Below are 16,476 nucleotides of genomic sequence, written 5' to 3' on the forward strand. Positions count from 1 at the left end.
GAGGGAAGGAATGACATTTATGACATTTTCTTTTAATGCTTATTTTCCATGTGAAAATTGAAAAACAAACATCACTTTAAACTAGACACAGTACTTAATTTTGTGAGATAGCTTAATAAGCTAATAACTGACAAAATCATGGTAGTTATTTTCTTCATACAGTTATTGCTCCAAAATACAGAGCTGAAAAATGAAAAATAGATTATTTGATTAGACAGCATGTTTATTTCATTCTGTATATCCACCCTGTATTTATTTTAACAAATAAAGCTACTATTGGTATTCCAAAACAACATTATGGAGAGTGACAGAAATAAAGAATTCCAGCTCCCATGTCTTGAATATCTGCTGCTATCTCAATGTATCTCACACAGATAAAAGGCTGATGTGAACCTAGCATGGAGTTAGGCATGCACGGGGTGATGGAGCATTTCAAAGCAAGTTTTCAATTTTGATCTACGTGTTTTCAATTCTTTGTCTTGTTCAGATAACTGGACCCTCTTCAGATAACTGGAGTTTGTGTATTCATCCATTTCAAAGGTATTCCAGTCTGGACTCCTATAGGGCAGCCTGCCCACTGGCTGCAGTAATCTCCTAAAAGTACAGATCCAGGTGTCATTTAAAGCTGAGCTGCAGTGCAGCCTTAAAAGAGTTTTCCAGTTTTCCCTCATTGTATGTGCCATTTAGCTTACTGCACAGTAGGTACTAAATGTCCCACCGTCATCCGTTCTTCACAAAGCATAATCTAGCATGGTGCTACACAGGATCACTCTCCTTCAATGCTGGAAGGCTGCATCACAGGGTTGGGTGTTTATTTCAACCTACTTTATATTAAGAGTAACTGACTTTGATAAGTTCTTTATAGATTTTGGATACTAGCCCTTTATCTGATATGTTATTTGCAAATATCTTCTCCCATTCTGTCAGTTGTCTTTTGGTTTTGTTGACTGTTTCCTTTGCTGTGCAAAAGCTTTTTATCTTGATGAAGTCCCAATAGTTCATTTTTGCCCTTGCTTCCCTTGCCTTTGGCGATGTTTCTAGGAAGAAGTTGCTGTGGCTGAGGTCGAAGAGGTTGCTGCCTGTGTTCTCCTCTAGGATTTTGATGGACTCCTGTCTCACATTTAGGTCTTTCATCCATTTTGAGTCTATTTTTGTGTGTGGTGTAAGGAAATGGTCCAGTTTGATTCTTCTGCATGTGGCTGTCCAATTTTCCCAAAAAACAAATAATCCAATCAAGAAATGGGCAGAAGACATGAACAGACATTTTTCCAAAGAAGACATCGAAATGGCCAACAGACACATGAAAAAGTGCTCAACATCACTCGGCATCAGGGAAATCCAAACCAAAACCTCAATGAGATACCACCTCACACAGGTCAGAATGGCTAAAATTAACAAGTCAGGAAACGACAGATGTTGGCGAGGATGCGGAGAAAGGAGAACCTTCCTACAATGCAAGCTGGTGCAGCCACTTTGAAAAACGGTATGGAGGTTCCTCAAAAAGGTGAAAATAGAGCTACCGTATGACCCAGCAATTGCACTACCAGGTATTTCCCCAAAGATACAAATGTAGTGATCCGAAGGGGTACGTGCACCCCGATGTTCATAGCAGCAATGTCCACAATAGCCAAACTATGGAAAGAGCCAAGATGTCCATCAACAGATGAATGGATAAAGAAGATGTGGTATATATACATAATGGAATATTATGCAGCCATCAAAAAAAAACAACAACAACAACAACAAAATCTTGCCATTTGCAGTGATGTGGCTGGAACTAGAGGGTATTATGTTAAGCAAAATAAGTCAATCAGAGAAAGACATGTATCATATGATCTCACTGATATGAGGAATTCTTAATCTCAGGAAACAAACTGAGAGTTGCTGGAGTGGTGGGGGATGGGAGGGATGGGGTGGCTGGGTGATAGACACTGGGGAGGGTATGTGCTATGGTGAGCGCTGTGAATTGTGTAAGACTGATGAATCACAGACCTGTACCTCTAAAACAAATAATACATTATATGTTTAAAAAAAAAAGAAGAAGATAGTAGGAAGGGAGAAAAGGAGGGGAAATCGGCAGGGGAGACGAACCATGAGAGACTGTGGACTCTGAGAAACAAACTGAGGGTTCTAGAGGGAAGGGGGTAGGGGAATGGGTTAGCCTGGTGATGGGTATTAAAGAGGGCACGTATTGAATGGAGCACTGGGTGTTACACGCAAACAATGAATCATGGAACACTACATCAAAAAAATTAATTAATTAAAAAAAAAGTTGGAACTTAAAAAAAACAGAGTAACTGACTTAACAGGGAGGGTGGGGAGGTTGCATAAGGATCAGCGGTAGACTTGATATCAGTATTTTACACATAACATCTGAGAGGCCTTCGATTTGATATTAAGCCTATAATTGGGTAGAAAGGATTTTTTATTTCCTTACCTCTCAAGGCATCACTGAGAGACCAGGTCACTAAATTCAAGGACAGTCCTCCATTTTTCACTACTACCGAAAACCCGGCCGTGTTTAGGATTTCACTAGTACAGGTTAATATGAGATCTAGACATTGTCATGCTCATAGGAGGCTAAGCTTTAACACCTTGTTCTAGATCAACAAACCTATTCACCACTTTCTCTATACAACTTTTCACACTTGCCTCGAAATTTTCACACATGCCAACTCTAAAACTCTCTTGTTGCTTCTCTAGTCAAGTACGTACCACCCCATCTTCAAAATCTAGTTTCAAATTCACATCTATTTTTCTTTCAACTCCTCTTCCAGGAATTCATTAGTCTCAGCATCCTGTCAATGGTTGTTTGTATGGTTCTATAAACTCATCACACACCACGTGTCTTTGCCTTGTCTCTATGTTGACCAATGACACACAAGGGTAGAAACTATGCCTCCATTTCTGCTGTGCCATCTCACAACACTTACCACCAATGGTATCCTGTTAAACCACATTACTGAATTTAAAACAAAACAAAAACAAAAACAAAAAAACCCTTTTTTAAAGCCCTGATATGTAGTGTTCACCAATTTTCATGATATAAATACTCACACCATAGCTGATTTCAGGCTGTCAACATGAAATCACTGTATGCAGTGTTGTGAAGAAATGCACACATTGACTTGGTAGCCAGTTCAAGACAATGTATGATGCTGGGCACAACTGCTGATTTAGTGAATATGCAGTTTCCTTCCTAATATGCCCATCTGCCACAATTTTGACAAGCTTCAAAAATACCTATTTTCAATTCTGTCTTATTCAAGACACATTCATTCAGTAGAATGAGTAAGTCCCACAAAAGGAGGTGCTTTGCCTCTCTGTTGTATCAAAGTGGCTAGTTCTATGCCCAGAGTAATCCCTTAGAAAATATTTGCCAAGGGCGCCTGGGTGGCTCAGTCGTTAAGCGTCTGCCTTCGGCTCAGGTCATGATCCCAGGGTCCTGGGATCGAGTCCCACATCGGGCTCCCTGCTCAGCGGGAGGCCTGCTTCTCCCTCTCCCACTCCCCCTGCTTGTGTTCCTGCTCTCGCAATCTCTCTCTCTCTGTGTCAAATAAATAAATAAAATCTTTTAAAAAAAAAAGAAAATATTTGCCAAATTAATAAGCTATCAATATTTTTAAATATAATAAAATACCATATAAGTATCCAGTAAGAGCTGTGATATGCCTATCATAAAATAATTAACCTACCCATGTGGAAAATAAAATAATCACAGAAAAAACAGCTGTCAAATTAAAGGGTATGTTAGAAATTATTGAGTACAATCCCTTCATTTTATTAAAAAAAAATCCACAGAAGTTAATTGACACACAGTCCCTTAGTGCCAGAGTGAGCCTAGAACTCAGGTCTCTTATATCTGGTCCAAATCTTTTCTGAGTAGATAATCATGACTGTCCCTTGGGTTATTGTCTACTTGAGCTAATAACCTATTGAGGAGCTGCCATTATTTTGAAAAGCAGACTTTTTCATTGGTTTTCCACACTAATATATATTGCAGAACTACATTTAATATAATATCTAATAAAAGAAAAATCAAGGTAATTATAAGACTATCAGTGACCAGAAAAAAAAAAAAAAGACTGTAATTATAAAAGATATTTCTGTATATATCTGATGACCTTTTTCTCAGCACAGCATCATGGAAGCAGAGATTAGCCCAAATTCTATATTCATACCATCTTTAAATTTGGAATCACCTATGAACTTAATTATCTTGATTACTATTCTCTCTATCTGATCATAGTACAAAGGTCATGTAAAATTAGACCTTATATTGATTCCAGAAATGATTACCCAGATCTTCTCACAGTTCAGAGGCCTAAAATAAAAACTGTAAAAATGGCCAATAATTTATCAACATCTTTATAAAATTTTAATAATTTACATATGTATAAATTATTGGGTTAATTTGAGAGAAAAAACCCTTTAGATAATATTTGGGATTTCTTTAGACAATATTTGGGATTTCTACCCATTTATGTTTTTAATAAGACCTGAACTGAGAAACCCTTACAGAAATCCTAATTTCCTATACTGCATTTCTCTGAATGGTTCAATTAGGCTAGCAGCCTCTAAACATATTTCTGTTGTCAAACACATAAGTAGAATCCAAATTTAAAGAACTGATCAATAACAAAAGAAATACATTATAGCTAAAATTATAGTATTTTAATGGATTACAGATATCCTTCTCATGAGAAATTATTTTTCTCCATTTAATTATTTGTTACCATTTAAAAATCTACATACAATAAATGTGTTTAAAAAATCATACCACTCTGAAATTAACTAAAAACATCACTCCCCTCCATTTCTAGAGTAAAAGTGAGTATTCAAAGATAATTGCAGGAGGTTAAGTTCATTAGCCAATATTCCTCTAACACCTAAGGCAGTTTTCTGATTTTTTTTTTTTCAGTATGATCTTATTACTGCCTAATTATCCATATTGCTTTTCTTCCTTTTTGTTCAACTGAAATTCACTGGAGCAGTTTAACCTTTCATTTAGAATCATTAAATATACCCCCCTCCTTCACTGATAATTGGCCTTTTTCTTTATTAACTGATTTCCCCTCTTGATTTATTATACATCTTTTTTTGCCAAATTTGGATCCATTCTGTTAATACATTTTTTACCTTCCTTCAACTCAATTAACACACTGTCATGGTTACCAAAACTTTCCTATTATTTCTTCAAGTTCTCATTGCACTTTAAAGATCCTCTAGTAGAATAATGAATTTTTAATAAACCTGGAATATTTTAATGATTCTTCTTTAATTCTATAATGAAATTTACGTGAGACATACTACTCACACTGAAATGTTTCCTACTGTTTTGTCATAACACTCTACAGTAACTTTTCAGCAATCCAAATACACAAATCTTTACAATGTAACGTATGACCTCTAAAAGCACAAAAAGCCATATTATAATTATCATATCCATAGCCAAATCCAACTGAGCCAGCTTCTTTGTCAGCAATTTCAACATCCATACAATTTTTAATAAAGTGAAACTTATATTTGTGGTGCCTTCAGTAAATATTAACATGACCTCAGAATGTGAGTAAACCTGTCACTAGATTATGCAAGGAGTAATCTTTCATAATACAGGGCATTGAGGCTTCTTATTAATGGAAATAAACAGCAAGAAACAACAACAGCAAAAAAAGGATTCCTGTTCCCTTCCTGGACAGAAATGTTTTCCTGAGCTCCAAAGCACAGATAAAGTTTGGCAACTGTTGTTTAAGCCCTTTCCCTTTCTTATCAGCCACAGCCACATTTCCCAGCCACTGCCACCTCCACTCCCCAAACACAGTGCCTTTCTCTATAAAAGGTAAAGAAAAATGGGAGGGTAACTACTGACCTTGGATTGAATAAGATGATGTTTAAGTTTTGAGATTCCTTTCACATCTCCAGGACCTAACTATGAAACAGAATATGGGCTCTAGCATTTCTTATAAGAGCAAGTGAACAGAGTGTTTACTGGTAGGAAGTGCATCGTAAGTTGACAAAACAGATATAACCAGGACAAGATTAACTATTAGAGTCTTAATAACTCAACTCCGGAGTAAATTATAAGCAGTGAAGAAATGTAAGATTTCTACAGCTTTCTTACTTTAAATAATTTTAAGCAAGCGAGAAAGGATTTTGCTCTCATCCTCCTGTAAAACACCTGCCTGCCAACTTTTAATTTCTCCAATCATTTCCACTGAAGACATAATCTTAATAAGCACAGATTCATTTGATGCCATTGACCAAAAGAACCTTGGTGTTCAAAGTCTCCTTATCCATTCTAAAACTTCTGTGTAAGGTGCCAACATGGCTTCTTTTCTTTCAAAAATTTCAAATTGGTTTTGACTCTAGCTTCAAAAGTATGCAAAAATCTGCATTTTTATGATATTCTGAGTGATTGATTCTTATGGCCAGCTCCTCAAAACTCTTGTCGTGCAATCTTAAAATGGAAGAGACCTTAGAGATCAACTAGTCTATACTTCATATTTTGCAGATGCTAAAACTGACACAAAGAATAAATTAAGATAACCGGTCTAAGGTCACACAGCCAGTTAACAAGTAATGCAGCTGGAAGGAGAAGCAAGATCTCCTCAAGCTTTGACCTGTATTTTGTACCAGGAAACTGACAGGTAGAGGCTGACAGAGTTGTTTTATGTAAAAGAAAATAATACCTAAATAAAATCAGTATTTGCAAATCCTTATAAGAATGCTTGTAAGAATCTTTTGTAAAAGTTCATTTTCCTTTTCCATACATTTTAGGGGTACTATTAGAACTGCTTATAATTTTTAATTGCTTAACACAATTTTCTACTGCCACTATAACAAATTAAAGCAAACTTAGGGGTTTGAAACAGCATCCATTCATTAACTCTCCATTCTCTAGGACAGAAGTCCGGCAGGTTTGGCTGGGTACTCTGCTTTGGGTCCCAGAAAGCCAAAATCAAGGTGTCAGCTGCTCTGGGCCCTTATCTAGAGAATGGGCGAGAATCCACTCACAGGCTTATAAGGTTGTTGGCAAAATTCAATTCCATATAGTTATAGGACTAAGGTCCTGATTCCTTTGCTGGCCTTTGGCCAGAGGTTATGCTCAGCCTCTAGAGGTAGTACACTTCTCTCTGCTCAGGGCCCCTGAATCTACAAAGCCAGCAATAATGCTCCAAATCCTTCCTGCACTTGGATCTCTCTGATGTTTTTTTCTACATCTCCCTCAATTCAGCCTCTGCTTTTAAAGACTCATGTGATTAAATTGGACCTGGATAATGGAGGATAACCTCATCATTTTAAGGTCAGCTGAAGGTCAACCTTAATTACATCTGCAAAGTCCTTTTGGCAGTGCAAGGTCACATATTCATGGGCATGATATCTCACCATATTCACTGTCCTGGTGATTAGGTTATAGAATCTTCTCGGAAACCAAAATTCTGCCTACTATACTTAGCACCTATTTTATTTTATTTTATTTTTTTAAGATTTTATTTATTTATTTGACAGAGAGAGACAAAGCAAGAGAAGGAACACAAGCAGAGGAGTGGGAAAGGGAGAAACAGGCTTCCCGCAGAGCAGGGAGCCCGATGTAGGGCTCGATCCCAGGCCCCTGGGATCACGACCTGAGCCGAAGGCAGATGCTTAAGGACTGAGCCACCCAGGCGCCCCGCACCTATTTTATTAATAAAATAAATCACTTAAGGAAATGTGACTGGTTTTAGTTTTTTTAAGATTTATTTATTTTGAGAGAAAGACAGAGTACGCACATGCACAGAAAAGGGGCAGAGGGAGAAGAAGAGGGAAAGAATCTCAAGCAGACTCCCCGAAGAGAGCACAGTCCAGCATGGAACTCAATCTCACAATCCTGAGACCATGACCTGAGCTGAAATCAAGAGTCAGACACTTAACAGACTGAGCTACCCAGACGCCCCAAGGAAATGTGACTTTTTTTTTTAACAGATCCATATTGTTCACACTTAACTCTAACAAAAACATTACTTTTCAACCCCATATATTTATATATCTGTTTCCAGTAATGTCTCAGATCAGCCCTGTTGGTGTCCAATGCCAACCCCTGTACCAACCACAGGGCCAGCTTCCTAAGGATGTGACCAGTGCAGTCACACATGGGTCTGAGGCTCAGACAGACCACAATCTTGGGGTTTAATGCTCTGCAGCTGCCATCTTAAAATTCCTACCACTTGGAATGTGTTTGAGAAGTGAAGTCCAATAGGACAATACAGCAAATGCTAGGGGGTTGTCGTCTGAAAAGGAGTATATTTCTCTTTCATTTTTGAAGAATAGTTCCAATAGGTACAAAATTCTAGGCTGGAATTTTTTTTTCCTTTAGCACTTTACAGATAATATTCAGTTATCTCCTGTCTCTCATTGGTTAAGAAGTCAGCTATCTTTTTGCTTCTTTGAAGATAAGATGCCTTTTTTTTTCTTCTCAAGATTTTTCTATTTTTCTTTGGCTTTCAGTGGTTCGACTACCATGTGCCCTAAATGTGTTTTTTCATTGTATTTATCCTGATCAGGTTTGTAGTGCTTCTTGATTCTATATGTTGATGTGTTTCATAAGTTATGGAAAATGCGGGGTACCTGGGGGGGGCTCAGTCAGTTAAGAGTCTGTCTGCCTTCAGCTCAGGTCATGATCCCAGGGTCCTGGGATTGAGTCCCACATCGGACTCCCTGCTCAGCGGGGAGTCTGCTTCTCCCTCTGCTGCTCCCCCTGCTCGTGTTCTCTCTCTCTCTCTCTGTGTCAAATAAATAAATGAAATCTTTAAAAAAAAAAAAGTCATGGAAAATGCTTGGCCTTTATTCAGATATTGCTTCCTCTGCCCCACTCTCTCTTTCCTCCTCCTCTTCTGCTACTCCAATTAGATGGACAACAGCCTTTTTCACTATGTGCTAAACAGACCTCTTGCACTATTCATTGTATGTCACAATCTTGTATCCCTCCATACTCCAGGGTAGAGATTTTCTCACTGACCTTTCACCCTGTTCACAAATCCTCTCCACGGCTGTATCTAATTTGCTGTCAACCTCATCAACTGAGTTCTTGTCTTCAGGTATACTAGTTTTCATTTCTAGAAGTCCTTTTGATTTTTTTTATAGATTCTGATTCTCTGATGAAGTTATCCATCTTTTCATCAATTTTTTAATATATTGATAATTATTTTATAGCCCATATCTGATCATTCCAACAGCTAGACCACTAGGAGGTTATTTCTATTATTTATTGTTTTATTTTGTTTTGTCTTGGTCCTGGCTTCTGACATGCATGGTGATTTTTTATTGAATGCCAGGTGTTGGGTACAAAACATGACGTCTCTTGCTTCAGCATGATGACTTTGCATGATGTCTCTTGCTTCTGGCAAAGACAGTTTAAGTAAAGGCAGATCACATTAAAATCAGGATTGAGTTTATCAGAGGCTGCATCTCAATTTTTGTAAGCTATGGTCTATTTCTAGTTCTCCCTAACTCCTAGGATATACCCTCAAGGGTCCCAATTAAAAGTATGGAGTATTTTACCAGGGTCCTGCCTCGTCCTCCTTGAATTCTAGTTTGACTCACTAGCAGTATAAAACTGTCAAAGATTCTACTCAGCATCTCACTATCTTAGCTGCCACTCTTTGGCTTCTCAGTCTCACAGCCTGTGGTGCTTACAAAGTGACAAATAACCCAAGATAAAAAGTGGCACCGAATACAGGGTGCACCTCAATGTGGTTCTCTTCACTCTGGGATCTTTGCCCTTTGACAGAGCTACAATGCATGTAGATTTTTTTTTTAATGCAGCTTTCTCATGTTTCTCAGTATGGGCCTTAGTTTGAAATAAACTAGTCTATCACAGATGAAAATGGAAATCAGATATTGCTTGATCTTAGTAGCCTATCTATATATGTATCTATATCTTAATAGTTCCAGGAGAATTTAAAACAGGTTGGCCTACCTACATAACAGTTTATTTTTCTGAGTTACAGTTACCGTTTGAAACTTAAATTGTCTGCTTCTCCAAAATACTTATTTCTCTGTTACAATTATTATTTAAGCTTATATTCAAAATGCTTCTCCTTAAGAGTTCAATCTGACTCAATACATATATAATATGTATTTGGGAGCTCCTTTATAAATGCTTCCCTGAAATTTTTTTTCTTTTTTTTTTTAATAAAAGTCACAGTGTTCTCAGATACTGGATTTTTTCACAGTAAAAATAAAACAGTTACAACATAAGTAACCATTTACAATAAAACAGTTACAAACATAAGTACCTACTATTTCATAGAATGTTGCCTGTATAACTTTGTTCTTTGACAATTTCCAGTTATGGCTCAAAGGATATAAGATTTAGGAAATGGGTTGAGCAGAAGCCATGAATATCTCCTATAGCTATATTACCATAAAATCTCGATAATTCAAAATTGAAATTTATGATCACTGAAACATTTCCTAGCTCAAAACTAAGAAAATGTTTTGTTGCATAATTAAATGTATAACACTTGTGGAAGCAGTTTACCCTACTCAGGAAAGCAAATTGATATTAAGGACTACCTTAAAGGCACCAACTTTTTGTATGCCTATGAAGAGCAGTTACAAAATCAGTTTAATCTCTCAAATAAAAGCAATAAATACCTACAGTCTCATTTTTTTAAAGCATCATTTGTAAACATACTTAGTAATGACTGTAAACTACAATGTGTAATTGAAAGTGCTGAAAACTCAATCTCTCATCAAAATAAACTCAAACTGGGGCGCCTGGGTGGCTCAGTTGGTTAAGCGACTGCCTTCGGCTCAGGTCATGATCCTGGAGTCCCGGGATCGAGTCCCGCATCGGGCTCCCTGCTCAGCAGGGAGTCTGCTTCTCCCTCTGACCCTCCTCCCTCTCATGCTCTCTGTCTCTCATTCTCTCTCTCTCAAATAAATAAAAATAAAATCTTTAAAAAAAAAAGATTTTATTTAAAAAAAAAATAAATAAACTCAAACTGGATTTCACTGTCCACCATTTTTACAGTCAATTAATTTTAAAAGAAGAAGGAGGAGGAGGGGGAGAAGAAGAAGAAAAAGAAAAAGAAAAAAATAAGATAAAAAAGTTTGCTTATAGAACCTTTCTTTCAAAGTCATGGTCTTCGTAATTTTGTGTTCCTGAAATATACAATATTACCTACAAACTCAGAAAAATATTTGGCTATAAACAAAAAAAAATTAGGAATGAGTACAGATTAAACAGATAAGCATCCACAATTATATTCTTCCAGCTCAACAGATAACTGGCTTTTAATATGATTAAAGGTCATCATTCTCAGTATTATCATTGCTCTGAGCATTTGTTCAAAACCTGAATTTGGTTTTTTAGCAGATTAATTTACCTTGGCGGATTAAGGGATCTTTAAAGATTTACAAGCACTCAAGACACAAAGGAACTAGTACCTTTCATTTTTTTTTCCAAAGGCTCAATTCTATTTCATCTATTTCCCTGGCTGAAAGCTTCATAACTTTTTGCTCACATTCACTGCTGAAAATGTAGCCATCATAGTGGCCATCTGTCAGAAAATAGCAATTAGTTTAGCATGTCACAAACCAGCTGCAGAAATTATATGCACACTATATGTTCATAATAGTGTCTTATTGCTATTAATGAAGAGACTACATTTCATGAACCACTGTATCAAAATTCATTACAGAAATGGGGATAATATGATAGATGCCGAGATAATAAGGCCTGCTTGACTTCTTCGCTAAGAATGAGTAAGTGTCCTCAACCAAACCACCACCACAATATATAGAGGCATTATAGTTTGAAAGTTAAGAACACAGGATTTGATGAGAGGCACTTCAAAACTTTGCTTTTCCATTTACTAGCTGTTATGTCCTTAAGCAAGTTACTTAACCTCTCTATACCTCACTGTTCTCATCTATAAAATAGGAATAACAGTACCTACTTGTGGGGGGGGTGGTTAAAATAAGGATTAAATAAAAATGAATATAGAACTCTTAGCCTAGTGACTGAAAAATAAAAAACAGTCAATACATATTTAAAAAACTGTTGTGGGGGTGCCTGGCTGGCTCAGTTGGTTGAGCATGTGCCTCTTGATCTCAGGGTCATGAGTTCAAGCCCCATACTGGACGTGGAGTCTACTTAAAAAACAAACAAAAAAACTGTTGTGGATACCTTTTTTTCTCTCTCTCATAGACTGCATGTCTTTTTTCTTTGTCTTTGGACCTGATCACCCCAATACTCTTACCAAAACAAAGTGTTTAGCTATCTTGGGGAGTCTGCCTTTGCTTCATAGCAACTACCTTAGTATTTTTCCACCCCAGACTTTAGGATCTCACATTAGCTCACCTTAGACACACTCCAGGAAAGCAGCAGTGGCTGATGGGAAAAGGTTTAGACACAGTGATGTCTGTCCAATAGAAATAGAGTGCGTGTCACATGTTTAATTTGGAATTTTCTACTAGCCACGTTAAAAAAGAAAAAGAGGGGTGCCTGGGTGGCTCAGTTGTTAAGCATCTGCCTTCGGCTCAGGTCATGATCCCGGAGTTCTGGGATCGAGCCCCGAAATCGGGCTCCCTGCTCCGCGGGAAGCCTGCTTCTCCCTCTCCCACTCCCCCTGCTTGTATTCCCTCTCTCACTGTGTCTCTCTCTGTCAAATAAATAAATAAAATCTTTAAAAAAAAAAAAAAGAAAGAAAAAGAAACCTTTAAGTTAATTTTAATAATGTATTTTATCTGACTGAATATACCTAAAATATTCTCATTTTAACAAGGGGCAGTAACCACTTTAGCTGCTCAACAGCCACATTTGCCTGCTACGTCAGAGAGGACAAGTTCAGAGTTAAGTGGACCTGGATTCGCATTCTGGCTCTGCTATTCACTTGCTAAATCTCATTTTCACTGTGTTAAAAATAACCATTTCCAGATATTGTTACGAGAATTAAGTAAAAATGGCATACACACAGTGCATGGCACAATGCCTGATACACAGGGGTGCTCATTAAATGAGAATTTCCCCACCCTCACCTTCTACTATAGAACTGAACATGGGCTCAGTATCGTATCATCTGTGACCTGGCCTTAGTTCCCTCTCTTCTATCTGTACTATAAACTTTAGCCTTTCCCCCATCTGCATGGCTCTCCATGGCTCTCCCGCCTTGCTTTCTAGCAGCAGTAAACGTGACTGTGTGGACTTCAGGAAGCCATGGGGTCTCCTAGTTGTGACCCAAGTATGTGACCCTCAGAAACCAAAATGACTTAGGTGAGAGAGTTTCCTTCTCTAGCCCTGTCTCCTCCGCCCGGAGCTTACCACAACTACGGCTTCCCCAGCAAGTGCCATCAATAGCAATGGCTTCTCCACTGGAACATACACCGACCTGAAAACTTCTAAAGGTAAGGATTTTCCTACAAAATAACTGGCAGAACCCTTCAGAAGTGTCAAGATCAAAAAAGACAAAGAACAAATGAGGAACTATCACAGATTGGAGGAGACTAGAGAGATTAAAAAATCAAAATGAAATATGGGATCCTGTGTAGGATCTTGGTGCAGAAAAAAGACCTTGGTGGAAAAACTGGTGAAACTCCCATAAGGTCTGTGAGTTAGTTAATAGTACTGTATCAGTGTCAACTTCATCTCAGTAATTGTACCATGGTAACGTACAATGTTAATTTAGGAGGGTATAAGATGAAGAGTCTGCTGATCTACTAGATAACATGGTGACTACAGCTGATAACACTGTATTCTTTCATTGAAATTTGCTAAGAAAGTAGAACTTAAATGTTCTCACACACAAAAGGTAAATATGTAAGGTGACAGATGTGTTAATTAACTCAGTGGGGTGAATCCTATCACTATACACACACATACACACACACACACACATTTATACATCAATAAAGATGAAAAAAAAACATTGGAAGTTATATGGGAATTCTCTATACTATTTTTATGACCTTTCTTGAGGTCTAATAACATTTCAAAATAAAAAGCTAAAAAACTTTTAAGTGTGATTATTTGAAACTTTATTGTGAAGGCACCTCTGTCCCAGTGGATTTACCAACAGATATGTCACTGTAAATATGCTACTTATGTTAAGCCTATTGCAATAAGGCCATCACACAAGTTAATGAAAAGTCAATTCCAAGGTATCGAAAATCCACCTTAATCACCACTATTAGTTCGCAAATCCACTAAGAGAGTATGATGTCACCTACATACGCTCAGTAATACCAAGGACCTGATGACAGCAAATAATGTTTTATGTGACGAGTAATGTTATTAAATAAATATATCTTTTTATTTAACATTACCGAATAACATGCTTAAACATTAGCTCCACTGAGACTAACTTGTCACAGAAAGAAAATGACAAGAAAAGATAAGGAAGAGATGCAAAGAAGCATATACTAATATGTACCCCCTCAGACCTTCCACGCTTTAGAGAACAGCCTGGCTCAATAAGTTCCGAACAAAACCCACTGCGATAGAAAAGAAAGTCTGTTCTACTACAGCATGTGTTTCTGCAACATGAATCAGCTCACAGGGACTATGGAGAAAGGGTTTCAGTATAAAGCAGAAGCTGCATTAGTTCATATGGAATTTTTTCCCAGATCAGTAATGCGTTGCCTCTTTAATAATAGCAACTAAAGGCTAAGTACGCTAATGGCAATAAGCCAGGAAGGAATCAGTACTATATATTCAATCCTTCTCTTACAAGTGCTTACTGAAAGGTTAACTCTGATCTTTGTTTTAAATATATATACATGTAAATAAATAAATAAAGTAAGGTAACACTGACCAATGAGCAGAGGATACGCCTCTGGTATCAGTACATTTTGTACAAAGCCTGCAATCTTCTATTTGTAACTTCTGATGAAAATGTCCCTCTGCCCTTGTATACATAGACAAGTTCAACCCTTCCTTACATTGCCTTCAAGTTACCTTCAGCTTTGTCATTTTAAATAAATCCTACATTTACTGCAATGCTTATCTATAAAAAATTTCATGTCGTTTAAACTGTGCTAGCAGTTTTATTGAATTGTTATTGTTTTCATTAGTGCTCTAGTTACAAAGTTGCATTAGCCCTACTACTTTATGAATTTGCAAACTGCAATTTTCCAGAAATGTACATGTAATATTATAATTAAAATGCTGTATTTCCACATACATTGAATATATAAAACACTGTCCCAGGATATTTTTTAAATATAAATTGTCTTACTACCTTATTCCCAAAGATTTAATGTATCAATGAAATGTGCCATATCATTTTGTAAACAGAATGACAAACTACAGTTTCTATTTAGCCTTAAATTCAAATTTAGTCACGTATTTCTTGAATTACACATTTCTTAAATAGAATGTTCTGATATAAGAATGATAATTATCATCTAAGTTAAAACCAGACTGATACATTTTGTAAGAAAAGCAAATATTCGGTGTTGACATGAATTAAATATATACTCATGAACATTGATCAAACCAACATCAATCTTTTCAAATGAAGCAGTTATAAAATGTATAAAATAATGACATTTAGAAAGCATTTTTGCTCATAAAACTAAAAAGATACTTTGAATGTCTTTTATACAGTATTACATCATGCTAAAAAAGAATTTAGCAAAAGACTTTTTCCTTTCTCAAAAAAAAAATCATTGCTTAATGATTATTTGTTGTTAAGTAACATAATACCAATCACTAAGCATTCTTTTATGTAAATGGCTCCTTCTAGCAACAAGCATTATAAAAGAAAATTTGCGTTATTTGTACATGTCAGAGATACAGCACATAATTAACTCATTAAAAATACAGCTCAACCCAAGGAGCTATAATTTATTATATCAACCCCAATTTAGATATACTATTTTTAAATTAATTTATATAATAAATATTAGTTTAATATTTACATAAGAGAATAGTGTTCTCTTTTTCACATAGTCCATGATATGCTAGCATACTTTTATAGACCCATGCAACCCTGAATTTCAAGGAGCCTTTTTTTTTTTCCCAATTACCTATTCAGATTTACTTGCTTAGAGATAGCCAGCGTGTTTCTCTTGGAAAAAAAAAAAAACTGCACAATTGTCTGCTTATAGTGTGACCTCTTTCACTTGGGTGGGTATCCTCTCCATCACCGACTAAGTGAGAATGTAACCTTGTCAAACCAAAGGCAAAAGAATAATAAGCACACAACAGGCTAACCCAGCATGGAAAAGGTTGTTAAGGAGGTTGCAAAAAAAAGTACTCTGAATGACAAAATAAAAGTAGAGTCCAAAGAGTAGGTTAATATTAAAGAAAGCACTCAAGAACATGAGAAGCATTTAATCCCCATCCTTGGATGTCTTCCATACAAAACCTCACTCAAATGTATTTATTTTATTAGTTACTAATCAGATTTAGTTAATATGTTTTCAAATGAATCCTGGTAAAACAGGCTTGAAGGAGACACATTTATGAAACGTCTATTTCCACAAAGGGCT

The 16,476-nt window shown here is 36.6% G+C and overlaps 1 protein-coding gene across 1 annotated transcript in view; it reads right to left on the reverse strand.

Annotated features, from left to right (window-relative positions):
* Nucleotides 1-16,476, reverse strand: part of IMMP2L (inner mitochondrial membrane peptidase subunit 2) — an 867,877-nt gene that overhangs the window by 769,379 nt on the left and 82,022 nt on the right. The window lies entirely within an intron of this gene.

The sequence above is a fragment of the Neomonachus schauinslandi genome, chromosome 12, assembly GCF_002201575.2.
Source record: "Neomonachus schauinslandi chromosome 12, ASM220157v2, whole genome shotgun sequence".
In the NCBI taxonomy this organism is placed as follows: domain Eukaryota; kingdom Metazoa; phylum Chordata; class Mammalia; order Carnivora; family Phocidae; genus Neomonachus; species Neomonachus schauinslandi.